This window comes from Nicotiana tabacum, chromosome 4, assembly GCF_000715075.1.
Source record: "Nicotiana tabacum cultivar K326 chromosome 4, ASM71507v2, whole genome shotgun sequence".
Taxonomy (NCBI): domain Eukaryota; kingdom Viridiplantae; phylum Streptophyta; class Magnoliopsida; order Solanales; family Solanaceae; genus Nicotiana; species Nicotiana tabacum.
In genome coordinates, this window is record NC_134083.1 from 114,936,828 (window position 1) to 114,956,945 (window position 20,118).

Sequence of the window (20,118 nt, forward strand, 5' to 3'; positions counted from 1 at the left end):
TCTAGATTATGAGTCACTTAATATGAATTGGGAGGGGGGGCTGCCACATAATGCCATTTTAATTCTTATACAATATATCCCCAATTAATTAGGTAATATCCTATTACCCAATAATTAACCAATTACCTATATAATTAAAAATTATCTCAACTTACTTAAAATACTACTCACTTTTAACATACCTTGTACACCTTAATATCATGGTCATGTAGTACCTTATATGACACTAGTCCATAAATACCAGGTATTATAGTTTGGACCGAATTTTATTTCAAATTGCCAAACTTCGACAAAACTCATTTTCTTCTATTAGCTTACCTTTTCTCCTTCACGAATTTACTCATCACGTGTTTGAAATAGCATAATGCTTATAATCTCAAAAAAATCTCATCCGCGAGTCTACGTCAATTAACTGAAGACGAAACTTTAACGTACGAAAAACATGAGATGTAATAGGGCACCGCTATATGTGCTAGAATCTCGAGGCCTCTTGGACTCCCTCTCCTCTCTCTCCTGGCCGTACATACCCTCCAATCTTCGAGCGATCTTTATAACCTGTTGGTACAGGGTATCCGTTTCTAACTCTCGAGCCATGCTGAATCTAATACCATGGTTGAGCCCCTTGATAAATCGACACTCGCTCTATGACTGTGGAGACTAAGGCTGGTGCATGTCTGGACAACTCACTGAACTTGACAACATACTTTGATACGGTCATAGCACCCTGGCGCAGCTGCTCAGACTCCGTGCGCCATGCATCATAAAGGCTCTGGGGAACAAACTCTCTCATGAACATCTCTGAAATCTGAGCCCATGTGAGTGCAGCTGCCTCGACCCCTACCCAACTCGTATGCTTGCCACCACTAATAAGTCACTCTGTTAAACTGGAACATAGTGAAAGCAACCCCACTCGACTCCACAATACCCATAGTACGGAGGATACGAAGGCACTCATCAAGAAAACCCTGTGCGTCCTTTGTAGCTAGGCCACTGAATGTAGAAGGATGGTACTTCTTGTACCTCTTGAGCAAGATATGTTCCTACTCAGATGCTGCTACCGTAACCCGGGCTAAACTAGGACAACCGGCTAAACTGGTATGACCTCTGGGACCTGGTCAACCTGGACCTGCTACTCTGGGGTATGGGCTGCGGGAGTCTGTGCTCCTCCCCCAGCCTGGGGTGTGGAAAGAGCAAGTGGAATCAACCCTACCTTTGCTAGAGTGCCAAACATGCTCAAACACTTGGCGAGGGTCTCCCGAAGAACAAGGGTAGTAACAGGCATCTCGGGTGCCTGCCCCCCAACTGGAGCTACTGGTGGCTCCTCATTAGCATCTCATACAGGTGCTCTAGCTACACCACGTGCCTGTCCTTGGCCTCTACCCCGGCCCCAGCCTTTTGCGGCTCTAGCAGTGGGCACGAATGTCTGATCATCAGATCCAGCTGTGCTTGTCCTCACTATATGTGACAGAATAGAAAGGTAGAGATTTAGAATTTTGAAGTCAACAAATTTGCACGATAAGGAATCAAAGAAGTGAAGCTTTCCTAACAGTTCCATAGCCTCTTGAAGATAAGTACAGATGTCTCGGTACCGATCCGCGAGACTCTACTAAACCTTCTTGTGACTCAAAATACCTATGAACCTAGAGCTCTGATACCAACTTGATGTCGCGCCCTTTTTTCTCGTAAAATCGGGTTTCGACACGTGACAACTCTTTTAAGGAAGTGTATTAAAATAGAGAGTCGCCACCTAACGGGTTAAGATGCGTTAGGGCACCTATTTGCAAATAACTCTGGATTAACCAGTTGCGTCACCAAAGATCGGGTAAGGGCTCAAATTACCTTGAGGAGAAGGTGTTAGGCACTCCTCGAGGTCCACAACGGTAGGTCCTGGCCGAACTCGAATTATATGAATTAGTCTAAGGGAATGGAAACGATTTGGGCAGTAAAATAAATGATTGACTTTAAACAGAGGTGGGGGTCCTAAGTTTTTTAGCCTAAAGGATCACCCCGTACAACATAAATAATATTTCGTAACTCCTTCAAGATGGGGTGTTACTCATATTATTCAGCGGGCACAGACTATCATCTCCTGCTACCTGATTACTATCTTTAAGTTGTTTACCTAAAGTTCAATTCTAAATCGTGCTCTATGCGTGCACTACCCGTCCCCTGCCTATGGTCCAGGAGGCATTTGGACCTTTATTTTAGGGTGATTCTAGACTTTAACTTAAGTTGCTCAAAAGGGACAATACTAAGCGACATACAAAACAGTTTAGGAATTTCACATATAAGCAAGTAAGGGCTCAAGTTAGGCTCCGCATTTAGACAACAAATGTACGCCAAACTGATTAATATTGACAAATTTTAATTAATTAAAGTTGCAAAATCCTATAGGCAACGTCTCTATGTGATACTGAATTAATGGGCAGACAGTTATACACAAAAGTCATTCCTTAATACGATTACCAAAACCTACATGATTTGCCTACTAATTTTAGCATAATGAGATTAAACCTACTGGCATGATGTCTAGGTATTTTACGCAATAATAAATAGTGGCAATCACAGAGGCATATTCAAAATTACTTGTTTTGACCCTATAGGCATGTTTTCTAGTGAGGATAATAACACAGTGATTGAAAACTCCTGAACAAACGGGCAAAATGATAATTGAACGGATTCAGACCTATAGGCATGCTTTCTACAATTAATCCGATTTTAGACCCTATAGACATGATTTCTATAATTCGCGAGTAGGGCAACATGTAAACAAAACTTTGCATGCACATTGAATCACACTATTTCTTATAGGCAGGGTTTCTAACAAGCAGAAAAAGAACACAATTGAACCAAGTATTGGACCTATAGGCAGGATTGCTAACATACAATGACTGAACATGATAAGATACCTATAGGCATGATTTCTAACACACGACATACAATAACACATTATCAAACCTATAGGCAGAATTTCTACCCAACTTGTTGCAAGTATAAGATAAAAATCTCTTTCCCAGTTTCACTAATACCCCAAATATTGTTACAATAATTATTACAGACCCAGAACGAATATAGTAAATTACAGAGTAGATATAGCTATAGGGAGCCTACAGCAGGCCCAAATACACCCGGACAGGCCAGACCTTCATTCTCACAATTCACAACAGCCCCAAAGTTACATATTCATAGATACAAAATAGCCAATAGTTGAGTAATTCACCGAGTGAGCACATGACAAGGTTGAGCATATAGAACCAAGGCCCTAGTGTGTCAGAGTTCCCAAGGGCTTCAAGAACCCAGGGCAGTGCTCACACTAGGGTGGTTAACCAAGATAGTTCAAGGAGGGATTAGGGACCAAATCCTAGTGTGTCAGAGTTCACAAAGGTCTCTAATGAACTCCGAGCAGTGCTCACACTAGAAAGGCCAAAGGACAGAATTTAGGCAGCATTGGCTAAGAATGGGATTTAAAGAGTTTTAGTGACAGAAGAGAAAGACCAAAATTGAGAAAAACATGAATTGATTTAAATAGACATAACCAAATTGAGTCAACAAGCAGACACTTAAATGCATCACAAAATGCAAGCAAGAACTAGTTTAATGAAGCTGATAAATAGGTTTCATACTCAGCACAACAACAGTTACATGCTAAAAATTGGCAAAGCATGTTTGCAAGTTTGGCAAAGCCATAGGTGCAGAATGAGTTAAAGCATGCTTGAAGTAGGCCAAGTACTTAACCTAATGTTATTATCAAGAAAACCAAAACAACATCATAGAAAGGGGGAGGGCATCAAATTATCAGGGGTGACTTGCAGTCACAAATTGAGACAGCTATTCTTCAAAGTAGCAGATAACATTGTTATATTGGTCTAAACAAAGGTTTATTTCAAAGTAGCAATTCAAGCATGATGAGACAGTCATTACAAACAACATCAGAGGGGTGTGGGGATCGAGTGATCATGTTGACATAATAGCAAAGAGGCATATTACAACTAGCAACAAGAGTCACAGATGTGAGGCATTCACTACAGGGATTTAGGGTAAGGGGATAGACATGTTCATTGGCACTTAAGGGTTGATACCCTAACTGGATAGACCTTAAAGAAGTTCAAACAACTTCAGAAAAAGTAACATTAGGAGCAATTAAGTGTTAAAGGAACTAAGACATACAAAACTGGTAAAGATAATGCCTAAACATCACTCACATGCATATTGGATCATGGATTCGGTGCTAATCATATGTGGAAATCAGGGATATACGAAAGAATGAAAGTGCAGATGTCAAGTGACTCACCAATTAAGCGAAGAAAATGCGCAGAAGAAGTATAGCAATAGCTCAGAATCAAGTGGCATTGGCTTCCAGCCGGCCAAAGACAGAATATAGAGTAACTTTAGGTCTAGTAAGGTTGTAGTAAGTTCAGAAAGTCCAAGCTCCTCTAAAGGGAATGGGGGAAGAGTATATATAGTGATAGAAATCAATATATAAACATGGAAAAAAATCAGTAATATGCAAGAAAATATTTGCAGAATCAGTTATAGGTAATTTAGGGAATAAATTAAGGGATATAGCGAGTTAAGGAAGTACTTAAAATTATTCAGAATATTTAAGGCAGAAACACATAATACTAAGAATAAAATCGTTCATAATGTTAGGGCAGTTAAAATTAGGGAAGCATAAAAACATAAAATTATTCAGAATATCGGGCAGGTATTAAAGGAAACACAAATAATACCAAAACAAAGAAATTATTCAGAATATTTAAGCAAATATTAAGGGAGACACAAATAATACCAAAACAAAAATTATTCAGAATATTTAAGCAAAATATTAAAGTAAAAGTCAGGAAAAATGTAAAGAAAGAAGGTAATCGAACACAGAAAGGAAAGATTCACTAGAATCAGTAAGAAAAGGAAAAGAAAATTCAAACCCTAGTTTAGGGAAAGTACAAAATCAGTGATAATACCAATTAAGGTAAAACAATCATACGAGATAGGATGAATGGAAGCAGAATAGTGTTAAAAAATCAGACCTATTTAGGTCCGATTGAAAGGGTTTGATAACCCTAATTTGGGGTAAGTAAGAATGACAGAAAGATATGAACATGCTCGTTACTCACAAAGAATCAATGATGAATATAGGCAGAATAGCCACAGAAATCAGAGACTTGAACTGATTTGGTTCGATTTTGGCAAGATTTGCTTGCCATATTAGGCAAGCAACTAAATAGGATCATATGCGAGTGGCCAGTAGTGAGGATATGCAAATAAGGTAAGGTAATCCATGGTGGATTCCGTTCTGGGGTCTGATTTGGGGGGTTTGATCGAACAGAGGCTAGGGTTCATGCGAGATGAGAGACGAGAGAGTTCTAGGGTGGCGAGGTGGTAAGAATGATTTAGGGTTTGGGGTGGGTTAGGTTAATTAAATCAGGAAATAAATATGGGCCGTTGATCTCAGAGATCAACGACCATGATTTAAAATGGATTGGGTCGGGTATTTAAGTGGGTATGGTGACTGGGCTAATGGGTTTTGGACCAGGGGTATTGGGTTGGTGTATTAGGTCCGAAAAATAGGTTTAAAATTAGGCCATTATTTAAATACACAATATTTAGCAAAATATAATTTATAAAAATAGGTAATAAATAAAAAAAATATTATTTGTGCATAAAAATAATTTAAAATGATTACTTAACATTATAAAAATATAAAAATTCATTGTTTGTGTAGATAATGTAATTATATATGCATATGGGCTATTATTGCAAAATATTCAATTTAGCTCTAAACTATACAAATGTAATTATGATCAACGCATTGAAAATATTTAAAACCTCATATTGGTATAAGTCATAAGTTTAGATGATTGAATCATCATAAAATAATTTGGAGGGTAATTATTGGATATTTATAAGCAGAAATAAATTGATTTAAAGCTTTTAAAAATCATGAAAAATTATGAAAAATACTTGTGTATGTTTGTAAATCAAATGATGATGCATATGTACTATTTTGAAAGTGTATATATATATATATATATATATATATATATATATATATATATATATATATATATATATATTTGAAAAATATGAGGGAAAAATTGGGTATCAACAATTGCCCCTCTTTACCCGGGAAGGATGAACGAGTTGTCGGGTAAAGAAATGATGACCGATTTTGACCGAATGCGGTGAATTGAAAAATATTGGCCGGACCCTGGTTTCTGAGCTACCTACATATCCCTGGTTTTATAGGAATCAGGCCATGTGTAGTTCTGGATCCAACGATAGAATAAACCGATGGAGTTATTATAAGAACAGGCAAAATATTCTGGATAGGACAATATTAGTATTGGGAATGGGTAACGGACGGTTGCGGATATTTGACTGGTTATCGGATGGGAATGGGTAACAGACGGTGATCGGTTACGTTTAAAATGATTGAAGGATATGAACGTTGAAAGGAAACTGGAGTGAAGATTGCTCCCGTTAGGAGAACGGTTACTTCTTGGATCACGTGCAGACTCAAAATACGATGCATACAAATACATATAGAGTATTGCATGAATTTAAACATGATACAAATTTCCTTTGGACCATGTGGGTTATCTTTGGACGGTGAGGATGACGTCCTTAGACCATGACATCCTGGGCTATTAATTGTGAGATAGGGGATTCGCAAGCGATGAAATGATGTTCTCGGGCTATCAAGATGGTGCCTCTTAACCATGATGCCTTTGAATAATGATGTGCAATATTGAAAGATCCTCGGCCATGGCATGGTGTCTTCCGGCTATGAAGATGATGCCTTCGGACTATGACGCCTTTGGAAAGTTTGGCTATGTTTCAGCCCATGAGATGCAAAGACATGATGCTTGAAACAAGACAAAGCTTAGTCTTGTGTAAGATCGGGGGCATAGCTTAGCCCTGAGAGAAGAGAATATTGCAACATTTTTAATAGTGCAGCATTCGTGGTTATGCAAGGAGAGACAATGCTTAGTCTCGTGCGGGGAAGGCAGAGCTTAGCCTTATGCAGTTAAGGATGCAAGGCTTAGCCTTATGCAAGATTGGAGACAATGCTTAGATTCATGCAATGGGAAGGTAGAGCTTAGCCTTATGCAGTTGAGGAGGCGGGGCTTAGCCTTATGCAAGATTGGAGACAATGCTTAGTCTCATGCAATGGGAAGGCAAAGCCTAGCCTTATGCAATTAAGGAGGCATGTCTTAGCCTCATACAAGATTGGAGACAATGCTTAGTCTCATACAATGGGAAGGAAGAGCTTAGCCTTATGCAATTGAGGAGGTAGGGCTTAGCCTCATGCAAGATTGGAGACAATGCTTAGTCTCATGCAATGGGAAGACAGGGCTTAGTCTTATGCAATTAAGGAGGCAGGGCTTAGCCTCATGCAAAGATTGAGACAATACTTAGTCTCATGCAATGGGAAGGCAGAGCTTAGCCTTATGCAGTTGAGGAGGCGGGGCTTAGCCTCATGCAAGATTCGAGACAATTGATAACTACGGATTTTAGCCAACTATTTGCTCTCTTTTGCTTAGGTTTTGGGTCAAAAATGCGTTAAGGTATTCTCGAAAGCTAACTTAAGGTGCTTGCTTGCAGGTTTTGGTCAAAATGAGGCAAAGAAGCCAAAATAAGCTCATGAAGAGTCAAACTTGCACAAGCCAAAGGCTAAAACTGAACCGTTGACTGCGGTGGAAAAGCGCAACCGCGTAGGGTTCACCGCTGAGGTGGATAATATTCCGCAGTCGGCGAGATAAAGGTTCAGAGAAGCTGCAATTTTGAGAAAACACCATCGCTGACCACGCTACAAAAGCACGGCCGCAAAACCAGTGGCGCGGCCGTGAGTGAAATTACGCTGACAGCGAGGAGCGAGGTTCAGAGGCCTTGCAATCTTGGTTCAAACAAAGAATGCGGCTCGTGTCTAATTTACGCGCCCGTGAAGTCACCTGACGCGGAAGCGGTGGAAATTACGCTGGGAGCGAGATAAGGGGTTCAGAGAGTTTGCAAGTAAAGCTAAGCTCAGGAGCACGGTCCGCGAACATTTTACGCGGCCACGATAGAAGCAAACGCGGACGCGACTGGATTTAAGCGGTCCGCAAAACAAACTCCAGTCCAGATCCAAATGTAGAAAAAAGTGGACTGCGTTCGTTATTGTGCGGCCGTGAATGGCTAAGCGCGGACGCGCCCAGTATTACGCTGTCAGCGGAACCTCCGTAGGGGTATTTTTGTCCAGTAATTTTAGCTGTGTATAAATAGATCTTTTTCACATTTTTAGGTTAAGTCTGATTTTAAGGAACACGTGAACAACCGTATTTTACTGTTTTGAGTAATTGTAAAGTAGCTTTAGCTTATATCTTTAGATTTTCTTCTTGTATTTGACTTTTATGGCTTATATTACATCTCCATCTTTGATTCCTTTCATTATTATGAGTAGCTAAAACTATTAGCTAGGGTTGTGACCCAACCCTAGTGTCGGTATTTAACGGGTCTTCAAGTTTAGGGCTTAATTGTTATGGGTTAGTGATATTTAGCTTGTTTCATGCTTTAATTGTAGAATTGGTAGTTGCAAATACTGATTCATGCTTTTTGACTTAGGCTCTTCTTGAGAAAGAGAGCCCAAGTCTAGGTAAGGTGGGCTAACAAGGAATTGGGGTGAATTCAAGAGATTGATAGCCCCGATTAAAGGGTTAAACCTAGAGATAGTAATACCCGACTTGAGCCAATTTCACTTGCATTGTTTGAACACCCATTTAGGCTTGAGAAAGCCAAATCGGACAAAGTCACTCAAATTACCGAGAGGTATAGAGTGAGTAATTATGTGTAAAGATTATATCATGACCCCAATAATAACAAGCTAGTCCTAGATTTTAGACCCCATTAGATACTCGCCTAGGTGTAAGTCACTTCCCTAGTGCTTTTTATCATTTGAAAAACTCCTACAAAAACGTTGTACTTACATTATTTTCAGCAATTAATAGTTTTCAAATTAGAATAGAGATAATCCCAACCATGATTAGAAGTGCAATTAAAGACAACACGCATAGCTAGATTAGGTAGAAACCCAACTCCAAACCAATATTAACTCCTTGTGAATATCGATCCCGACATATCGGGTAAAACTGCATCGACCACTCCTCGCCATTATATAGTGGTGTAGGGTTGGAACCGATCACTTTTTGGCGCCGTTGCCGGGGAGTTAAACGGTTTTGGCTATCTATCTGACTAGTTATGTGTATTGTTTTTCTTTCCTTCTATTTTAACTAACTTTTGTGTGTTAATTACTTTAGGTACAAAATGGCTGATCCTTTCGGCAATGTTTTCCCGGGGGAGGAGGTAGATGATAATGGTGAGGATGATGCACATCTAGCACCTCAAGCTCAAAGAAGAGGTTGCCAGGCCAATGACAATATTCCAGACCCTCCCCTACCTCCTCCACGGGCAGATCATTGGGTGCTTCCCAATTAAGGTTACGCCAGTGCAATGTCCCACCCCGAATCCGGGCGGGCAATTTTCAGATTACAAATGTCATGTTGACCTTATTGGAACAACGAGGGTTTTTCACAGGCGCTCCCTATCAGAATAATTATAAACATCCTTTATAACTTCTTATGTAATTTTCCTTAATAGCTTAGCTTCTTATTTTCTTTAGTAGCTTCTTTTTACATTTTTTCGTGATCAATAAGTCTTTGGTTTTCTTAATGCCACGGTTCTTTCCAAAGGTGGAATTTGTGTGAACCGGGTGGCTCTTCCCAACGATGGATGGCGTGAAACCTTCTTAAGGGATTGTGTCAGTTTTTCTTTTTGTTTTGATATATAGTAGTAATGAATAAAAGTGACTCAAGTAAGCTTCATTTGGCACTAGCACATTTACCTTCGACCTCATGGTTAGAGATAAGTTTGTCGACAAGATTAGCTCTAGTTGTGACCTTTAGATTCTTGAGTTGACTAAAACTATCATCAAGTGGTTTCTGTTAGCCATATGTGATCTTCAAGCTTATCTAGGGTTGTTATGGGCCCTCTACTATACTCTCTTTAACAATCCAGTAGCATGAGAGGTGAGGTTTTGAATTGCAAAGTCCAAATCTTGTGCCAACAAGTCTAGAACTTGCCCAGAATATTTTTCTAGGCAAAATTCTAAGTGTAGCTTGACTTGAGAAGTGATTATAGGCTCTTCTTGGTCCCAGTTGAATTTTGAAGACTCCATAGCCTACCAGTATAATATCCTTAGTCAACCCCTTTGAGCCTAAGACGTTTTCATTAAATAACCACATTACAAGCCTTCATCCGTTCTATAATGACCCTCTCTTGGCACCCAATCTTTTCTTAGCATTCATGATGAACAATATGCAAAAACATAAGTTTGGGGAGAGACGAGGAATTACAAGGTGATGAAAGGTTCAAAGAACAAAAGGAATTGATGAAAAAGAAAGGAAAAGAAAAGGATGAAAAGCCAAAAAGAAGCATGTCAAAAGAAAAGCAAAGGTTGAAAGGATTCAAGAAAACAATGGAGTGCTTAAAGAGTCAAGAAAGAGTGACAATGTGTCTTTCTAGTTCCCCCGAGGAAGAAGAAAATGACTCAAAGAGTCAAGAAAGCATGAGCCAAATTGAAAAAAATGGAGTGCTTAAGGAAAGATGATACCATCATAGTTCATTATGTCCGACCTTGATCCAAAAAGCCTTCATTACACCCCGCTAAAGCCCTATAGTGGTGAGATTACATTATTGGTGATTTACATGAGGGGCAAGCCTATGGTACATAGAGCCGGACTTGTGACATTCTTTTAAGAGTGATGAGCGCACTTCTTTACAATCCTGGTTTTGAGTGTCACATTCTATAAGAGGAGATGAGCTCATGGAGAGTAGAGGAGAAGGAGTCTGGGATCCACATTGACCTACCTGAGAGTGCGAGTTTCCTTGATGAATTGAGTCAACTCTTGATGCTCTTGTGTCACATTAGACCTATGAAACTCAAAAAGTCATAACATAATATTGTTGATAATGCATTTGTGTTGAGGGTAATTATTAGTCCCAATTGATGCTTGATGAAGTCATATTAGGACAGCTAAAATTTTCCTTTCTTTTTCTTGCAGAGGTGAGAATTACCTTGTTTGCTTGAGGACAAGCAAAGGCTTAAGTTTGGGGGAGTTGATAACTAGGGATTTTAGCCTACTATTTGCTCTCTTTTGCTTAGGTTTTGGGTCAAAAATGCGTTAAGGTATTCCTGAAAGCTAACTTAAGGTGCTTGCTTGCGGGTTTTGGTCAAAATGAGGCAAAGAAGCCAAAATAAGCTCATGAAGAGTCAAACTTGCCCAAGCCAAAGGCTGAAACTGAACCGCTGACCGCGATGGAAAAGTGCGGCTGCGTAGGGTTCACCACTGAGGCAGATAATATTCTGCGGTCGACGAGATAGAGGATCAGGGAAGCTGAAATTTTGAGAAAACACCATCGCTGACCGCACTACAAAAGCGCGGCCGCGAAACCAGTGGCACTGCCGCGAGTGAAATTATGCTGACAGTGAGGAGCGAGGTTCACAGGCCTTGCAATCTTGGTTCAAACAAAGAGCGTGGCCCGCGTCTAAATTACACGGCCGCGAAGTCACTTGATGCGGAAGCGGTGGAAATTCCGCTGGGAGCGAGATAAGGGGTTCAGAGAGTTTGCAAGTAAAGCTAAACTGAGGAACGCGGTCCGCGAACATTTTACGCGGCTGTGATAGACGCAAACGCGGACGCGACTGGATTTAAGCGGTCCGCGAAACAAACTCCAGTCCAGATCCAAATGTATAAAAAAGCGAACCGCACTCGTTATTGCGCGGCCGCGAATGGCTAAGCGTGGACGTGCCCAGTATTACGCTGTCAGCGGAACCTCCGTAGGGGTATTTTTGTCCAGTAATTTTAGCTGTGTATAAATAGATCTTTTTCACATTTTTAGGTTAAGTCTGATTTTAAGGAACACATGAACAACTGTATTTTACTGTTTTGAGTAATTTTAGAGTAGCTTTACCTTATATTTTTAGATTTTCTTCTTGTATTTGACTTTTATGGCTTATATTACATCTCCATCGTTGATAGCTAAACCCATTAGCTAGGGTTGTGACCCGACCCTAGTGTGGGTATTTAATGGGTCTTCAAGTTTAGGGCTTAATTGTTATGGGTTAGTGATATTTAGCTTGTTTCATGCTTTAATTGTAGAATTGGTGGTTGCAAACACTGATTCATGCCTTTTTGATTTAGGCACTTCTTGAGAAAGAGAGCCCAAGTCTAGGTAAGGTGGGCTAACAAGCAATTGGGTGAATTCAAGAGATTGATAGCCCCAATTAAAGGGTTAAACCTAAAGATAGTAATACTCGACTTGAGCCAATTTCACTTGCATTGTTTGAACACCCATTTAGGCTTGAGAAAGCCAAACCGGACAAAGTCACTCAAATTACCGAGAGGTATAGAGTGAGTAATTATGTGTAAAGATTATATCATGACCCCAATCATAACAAGCTAGTCCTAGATTTTAGACCCCATTAGATACTCGCCTAGGTGTAAGTCACTTCCCTAGTGCTTTTTATCATTTGAAAAACTCCTACAAAAATATTGTACTTAGATTATTTTCAGCAATTAATAGTTTTCAAATTATAATAGAGACAATCCCAACCATGATTAGAAGTGCAATTAAAGACAAGACGCATAGCTAGATTAGGTAGAAACCCAACTCCCAACCAATATTAACTCCCTGTGTATATCGATCCCGACCTATCGGGTAAAACTGCATCGACCCCTCCTCGCCATTATCTAGTGGTGTAGGGTTGGAGCCGATCAACAATGCTTAGTCTCATGCAATGGGAAGGTAGAGCTTAGCCTTATGCAGTTGAGGAGGCAGGGCTTAGCCTCATGCAAGATTCGAGACAATGCTTAGTCTCATGTAATGGGAAGGCAGAGCTTAGCCTTATGCAGTTGAGGAGGCAGGGCTTAGCCTCATGCAAGATTCGAGACAATGCTTAGTCTCATGCAATGAATAGATAATAAATGATAGCAGGGTATTTCTTAGCTGGAGATGAGTTCGGTAGCTTTGTTGTTATGAAGATAGTGATTCTAAGGTGCGCGTATTTTTGAATATTCCTTGTTCCTGCATCCAAAGAAAAATTGTGAGTTTTGCGGGGAAGGCTGGTTAGTGCCTTCGCCTGCTTGCTTTTCTCTGCTCCGCATTGAAATCCTGCTCGAGTTACCATGGGTAGCATCTGGCTAAAAATAAAGTTTTTGAAAAATATGCGTGCATAGTTATTCAAAACATAGCAATATGTAATTTTAAAATAATTAGGTGAACCAGTAACTGTGACACTATCAGAGACACCGCGATCTTCTTGTCATAGAATTTTGAGCATCCTTCTCAAAATTCTGCCCCAGTTATCTAGACGAATTTCTGGGTGTTCCGCATATGGTGCCGTTGGCTGAACTTGCTCCGGAATTTTGAGGGTCCTCCTAAAAATTCTGCCCCTGTTTCTAATTGTAGGAAAAATGAAAATTTTATTGTATTGTGACCGAACCTATAGGGCTGCCTACGTATCCCTTCTTAAACGGGAATCAGGTTCAAGCGTAGTTCAGTGATATCATATGAAGAAATGTAAACAGTTTAAACATAATATCTTTTGACTGCATCTGAGTTGATAGGCTTTTGCCAAATTTGTCCATCCATTTCTGTGAGTATGAGTGCTCCTCCTGTTAGTACTCTGTGAACCATGTAGGGTCCTTGCCAGTTGGGTGAGAATTTTCCTTTGGCTTCATCTTGATGTGGAAAGATTCGTTTCAGCACCAGCTGCCCTAGTGCGAACTGTCTAGGTTTGACCCTTTTGTTGAAAGCTCTGGACATTCTATTCTGATAGAGCTGACCATGACACACTGCATTCATTCTTTTCCCGTCAATGAGAGCTAATTGTTCATAGCGGCTCCTTATCCATTCTGCATCACTGAGTTTAGCTTCTTGTATAATTCTCAAGGAAGGAATTTCCACCTCGGCGCGGATGACAGCTTAAGTACCGTAGACCAATAGGTAAGGAGTTGCCCCGGTTGATATGCGGACTGTGGTATGGTATCCTAATAAGGCAAATGGTAACTTCTCGTGCATTGTTTGTGATTCTTTAACATCTTCCTTAGTATCTTCTTAATATTCTTGTTGGCGGCCTCCACGACTCCATTCATTTGGGGCTGGTATGCTGTGGAGTTTTTATGTTTGATTTTGAAGGTCTCGCACATAACTTTCATTAGGTCACTGTTGAGATTGGCGGCATTATCGGTGATGATGGATTTTGTTACCCTGAATCAGCAAACAATACAATCTCTGACAAAATCTGCGATGACTTTCTTGGTTACGACTTTGTAAGATGCAGCTTCAACCCATTTTGTGAAGTAGTCTATGGCTACTAGAATGAACATGTGCCCGTTCGAAGCGGTGGGATCGATTGGTCCAATGACATCCATTCCCCAAGCGGCAAAAGGCCAAGGTGCACTTGTTGCATTGAGTTCATTGGGCGATACCCGTATCATATCTACGTGTATCTAGCATTATTGACATTTCTGGACATACCTGATGCAGTCTGTCTCCATAGTCATCCAAAAGTATCCGGCTCTAAGTATCTTCTTGGCTAGGACGAAACCATTCATATAAGGGCCGCAGGTTCCAGTGTGTATCTCTTCAAGCAATTTGGAGGCTTCCTTGGCGTCAACACACCGTAATAGCCCTAGATCTGCAGTTCTTCTATACAGAATTCCTCCGCTTTGGAAGAAATGGTTGGACAATCTCCAGAGTGTGCGTTTCTGAGTATGATTTGCATGCTCTGGGCATTCTCCTTTTTCCAAATAATCCTTGATATCGTGAAACCATGGATTTCCATCTGTTTCTTCTTCAACATGAGCACAGTAAGCCGGCTGATTATGAATTCTTACCGGAATGGGATCGATGAAATTCTTGTCCGGGTGTTGTATCATGGAGGACAAAGTGGCCAATGCGTTTGCGAACTCATTCTGGATTCTGGGGCCATGCCTGAACTCTATCTTCGTGAATCTCTTCATCATCTCTTGTACGTGATGCAGATATGGAAGTATCTTAGTGTTCTTTGTAGCCCATTCTCCTTGTACCTGGTGTACCAGCAGGTCTGAATCATCGATTACCAGCAATTTCGGGATATTCACGTCAACAACCAAATTAAGCCCTAATATGCAAGTTTCATACTCTGCCATATTGTTGGTACATGGGAATCTGAGTTTTACAGACACCGGGTAATGTTGACCAGTTTCCGACACCAAAACGGCTCCGATACTTACTCCTTTGAAATTTGCAGCTCCATCGAAGAACACTCTCCACCCGTCATAGGCTTTAGCAATATCCTCTCCTATGAATGATACTTCTTCATTAGGAAAATACGTTTTTAATGGTTCGTATTCTCCTCCTACGGGGTTTTCTGTAAGATGATATGCTAACGTTTGTCCCTTAACTGCCTTCTGACAAATATGATGTCAAATTCACTCAACAATATCTGCCATTTGGCCATCTTTCCTGTAGGCATAGGCTTCTGGAAGATGTACTTCAAAGATCCATCCTTGATATGAGATATGTGGTATTGGCACAGAAGTAGTGCCTCAGTTTTTGGGCTATCCATGTCAGAGCACAGCAAGTGCGTTCCAGCAGAGAATACCGTGCTTCGTAGGGTGTAAACTTCTTTCTCAGATAATATATGGCCTGTTCGTTTCTCCTTGTATCGTCATGTTGTCCTAAGACACAACCGAAAGCCCCATCTAATATGGAGAGATAGAGCAACAGTGGTCTACCAGGCTCTGGCGGGACTAGGACTGGTGGTGTGGGTAAGTATTCTTTGATTCTGTCGAAAGCCTTGTGACAGTCTTCAGCCCAACCGGTGGCGGCATCCTTCTTTAACATTTTGAAAATCGGCTCACATATCATGGTTGATTGTGCTATGAAGAGGCTGATGTAATTGAGACGTCCCAAGAAACTCATTACGTTTTTCTTGTTCTTTGGCGGAGGTATGTCCTGGATGGCCTTGACCTTTGATGGGTCTAACTCAATTCCTCGGCGGCTGACGATGAATCTTAGAAATTTTCCATCACGAACTCCAAAGAAACATTTTGCGGGATTCAGTTTCAAATTGTACCTCTGTAGCCGGTCAAAGAACTTTCTTAAATCTGTTATGTGATCTGCAGCCTTCTTGGATTTGATGATGACGTCGTCCACATATACTTCTATCTCCTTATGTATCATGTCATGGAAAATAGTTGTCATGGCCCTAATGTAGGTGGACCCAGCATTCTTTAGACCAAACAACATCATTTTGTAATAGTACACTCCCCATGGCGTGATGAAAGTTGTTTTCTCGGCATCTTCTTCATCCATCCAGATCTGATGATAACCCGGGAAGCAATCTACAAAGGATTGGAGTTCATGCTTGGCGCAATTGTCGATCAGTATGTGTATATTTGGTAGTAGGAAATCATCTTTGGGACTTGCTCTGTTTAAATCCCGATAGTCGACACACACCCTGACTATCCCGTCTTTCTTCGGAACCGGCACAATGTTGGCCAACCAAGTCGGATATTCAACTACCCTGTGGACCTTAGCTTCGATTTGCTTGGTGACTTCTTCTTTAATTTTCAGACTCATATCCGGCTTGAACTTTCTGAGCTTCTGCTTTACTGATGGACACATCGGATTGGTAGGTAATTTATAAGCCACTATGGATGTGCTCAATCCGGTCATATCATCATACGACCATGCGAAAATGTCTTCATACTCTTTCAGGAAATGAATGTACTCCTCCTTCTCTGATGTGACAAATGAATGCTTATGTGAGTTTCTTTGATTGTTTCAGAATCTCCCAGGTTGACTATCTCAGTTTCGTCCAGGTTGGACTTAGGCTTATTCTCAAAATTCTCAACTTCTCTGACAATTTCCTCAGGTATTACATCTTCTTCTTCTATTTCTTCCGAGTCACTATCCTTATGTTGTGTTGTCTCATTACATGTCACAGTAGTTGGTTCATCAAGGTAAGAAATAGTAATGTTGTAGAGAGAAAGATATAGAAAATAGTAATAAATAATAAAACATTCAGCCATCGATAAATATTAAAGTTAAACAAAGCGATTTTAATGATTCAAACAACGTTTTCCAAAACGAAATACTGAAAAATAAAATGTTTTAAAACAAAATGCTCAAGAAGAATTGTTTTCAAAATAAATGACACTAGCAGCCACACTACCCCAGGACTCGGCGGGCCCTTGATGGTGTGGCTTTCCAGTTTCTGAGGACAGCTCCCTTCTCTACCGTCTGGATGACGAGGCCTTCCTCCTCCTCCTCCTCAACTATTACACTCCAATCCATGTCTCTCTCTTCTAGAAATAAATTCCTCAAACCAGCGAGCACTTCGTCCTCCTCGGATCCCCACATCATATCAGCTTGATGGAAGGATTGGCTCAGATGCGGTATTGGCTGTTCAAGGGGGTAGTAAGGCTCGTGCCATGGTGGCGACCAATTCTAGTACTCATGCCAGGTGTACTGATATCCCAATCCAAAGGTCGTGCCGTGACGTTTTAGCTGTATTGGTTTGGCAATACCTTGGAGATTTTTCCCGAGCCCTTTACCGGGTTCATATCCTGCCCATGCCAGTATGCTCTCTATTTTGCAGCTCCACCACTTGTCCTTTTCAATTGCATTGTCGCACTTGATGCGATGATAAGACTCTCCACCCAATTTCCTTCTATTTTCCACGACTGGAACAGTCTGATTAGTATAAATAGGATTACTCCCGCCTCCATGAATGATCACCTCCTGATGGTTCCATTCAAACTTTACAGCCTGGTGCAAAGTGGAAGCCACAGCCTTAGCGGCGTGTATCCAAGGTCGTCCCAGCAATAAGTTGTATGAGGCGGATATGTCGAGTACTTGTAATTCAACATCAAACCAAGTCGGGCCCATTTGTAAGCAAAGATTGGTTTCCCCGTTCGTGGCCCTTTGAGATCCGTCGAATGTTTTTACGTTCATGGTTCCTGCCCGTATTTTATGCAATCCTTTGCCCAATCTCTTCAAAGTCGTCAATGGACAGATGTTGAGACTGGAAGCTCCATCTATCAAAACCCTGGCAATGAATTTATCTTCACATTGTACCGTGATATGCAGTGCCCTGATATGGCTTATTCCTTCCGGCAGCAATTTGTCTTCATGGAAAGTGATCTTATGGCTCTCCAGTACTTGTCCTACCATGTTAGCCATTTCCCCACTAGTGATATTGTTGGGCATGTAAGCTTCGTTCAATACCTCATCAAGGCATTCCTATGTGCTTCAGAATTCTACAGTAATGATAAAATAGATATCTGAGCAGGGGTTTTGTTCAGATGGTCCACTACAGAGTATTCTCTTGCTTGCACTTTTCTCCAAATATCATCCAGGACGGTTTCAATGATAGGCTGCTTGGAAGCAACATCTTTACTTGTTCCCTCTAGATGCTCAGGTGTGTAAACTCTACCAGTAATGGTCAACCCTTGTGCGGCACCAGCTTCTTCCATTTTTGCTTTTCCTTTCCTCCTAGCTTCTGCAACATAGTCCCAGGGTATGGCTTTGTAATTGAAGGATGGTGCGGGTGCCACCGTCATAGTGAAGGGTGTGGTCACTTCTACTTCAAACGGAGCAGGTGCAACTGCAGGTGTTGTTACTTCCACCTCGAACTGAGTGAGTGCGGCTACCTCAACTTCTACTGGTGGCTGTATCTGTACCACAATAGGAGTGAGAGTGACTGCAGGTTTCTTAGGATCATCCCCTTCTCGAATAAGCCGATTGACCCTACCGGGTCCCATTCTTCATCAGTCTCTTTCACATTCACCCCCTCGCCCCTGTGATCCGGGAGGGAATTGTTGCAAACGTTAGGTGCAGCCTCCTTTGATTATATAACCTTGGTATCGATTAGTGGCTGGATCTTGTCTTTCAGAGTGCGGCATTCATCAATGGTATGACCCTTCATGCCGGAGTGGTAGGCACATGTTTTATTTGGATTGACCCATTGAGAGGAGTTTTCCATGGTAACAATGGGAATAGGAGTGACATAACCAGCAACTTTCAGCCTTTCATATAACTGATCGATAGGTTCAGAAATAGGGGTGTATTTTCTGGGCTGCCTGCGGCTGAAGTTTGGTCTGGGTTTCTGATAGTTTTGGCGAGCTGGCGGTGAGTGGTAATATACTGGTTAGGTGTTATAAGTGTGGTAGGTGGTGGCGGGTTGCCGATATCTGGGAGGTGAAGGTTGATATGTGGGTGGAGGTGTTTGGTATGTAAGAGGAGATTTCGGACCTTGGGCCACCATCACGGCCCCTACTTCCTTCTTCTTGGATATGCCTCCTGACTGCAAGGCCTTGTTAGTGGCTTGTAATGCCTCAAAATTGGTTACCATCCCGCTTTTAATTCCTTCTTCAATTCTTTCTCCCAATTTGATAATGTCGGAGAATTTGTGATTTTCAATAACCATTAACCTCTCATAGTATTGCGGATCTTGGGCCCGGACAAAGAATTTGTTCATCTGCTCTTCTTCCAATGCCGGCCTTACTTTTGTAGCTTCCGATCTCCACCTCGTAGCATATTCGCGGAAAGTCTCTGTCAGCTTCTTCTTTAGATTCTGGATTTAGAAGACATCTGGTGCATTCTCCGTATTGAATCTGAACCGATCCACGAAATCTGACGCCATGCTTACTCAGTTAACCCACTTCTTTGGATTTTGACTGATATACCAAGATAGGGCGTCTCCAGTGAGGCTCCTCAAAAATAACTTCATGCAAATTCTTTCATCTTTTCCGACTCCTACGAGCTTGTCACAGTATGTCCTTAGATGCACCTTTGGGTCACATGTTCCGTCGAATATCTCGAACTTGGGAGGTTTGTAACCCTCTGGCAGTTCTACGTCCGGCCGAATACAAAGATCTTCATAGTTCAAACCCTTAATGTCTTTACCCCCTTCGACGCCTTGAACATGACTTGTGAGCTTCTTAAGTTCCTCTGCCATATTCTTGATGAGCAGGTCCTTCTCGGCAGATTCTGGTGTGTATGGGGTTTGTTGTGCAGGGTGAGGTAGAGTTC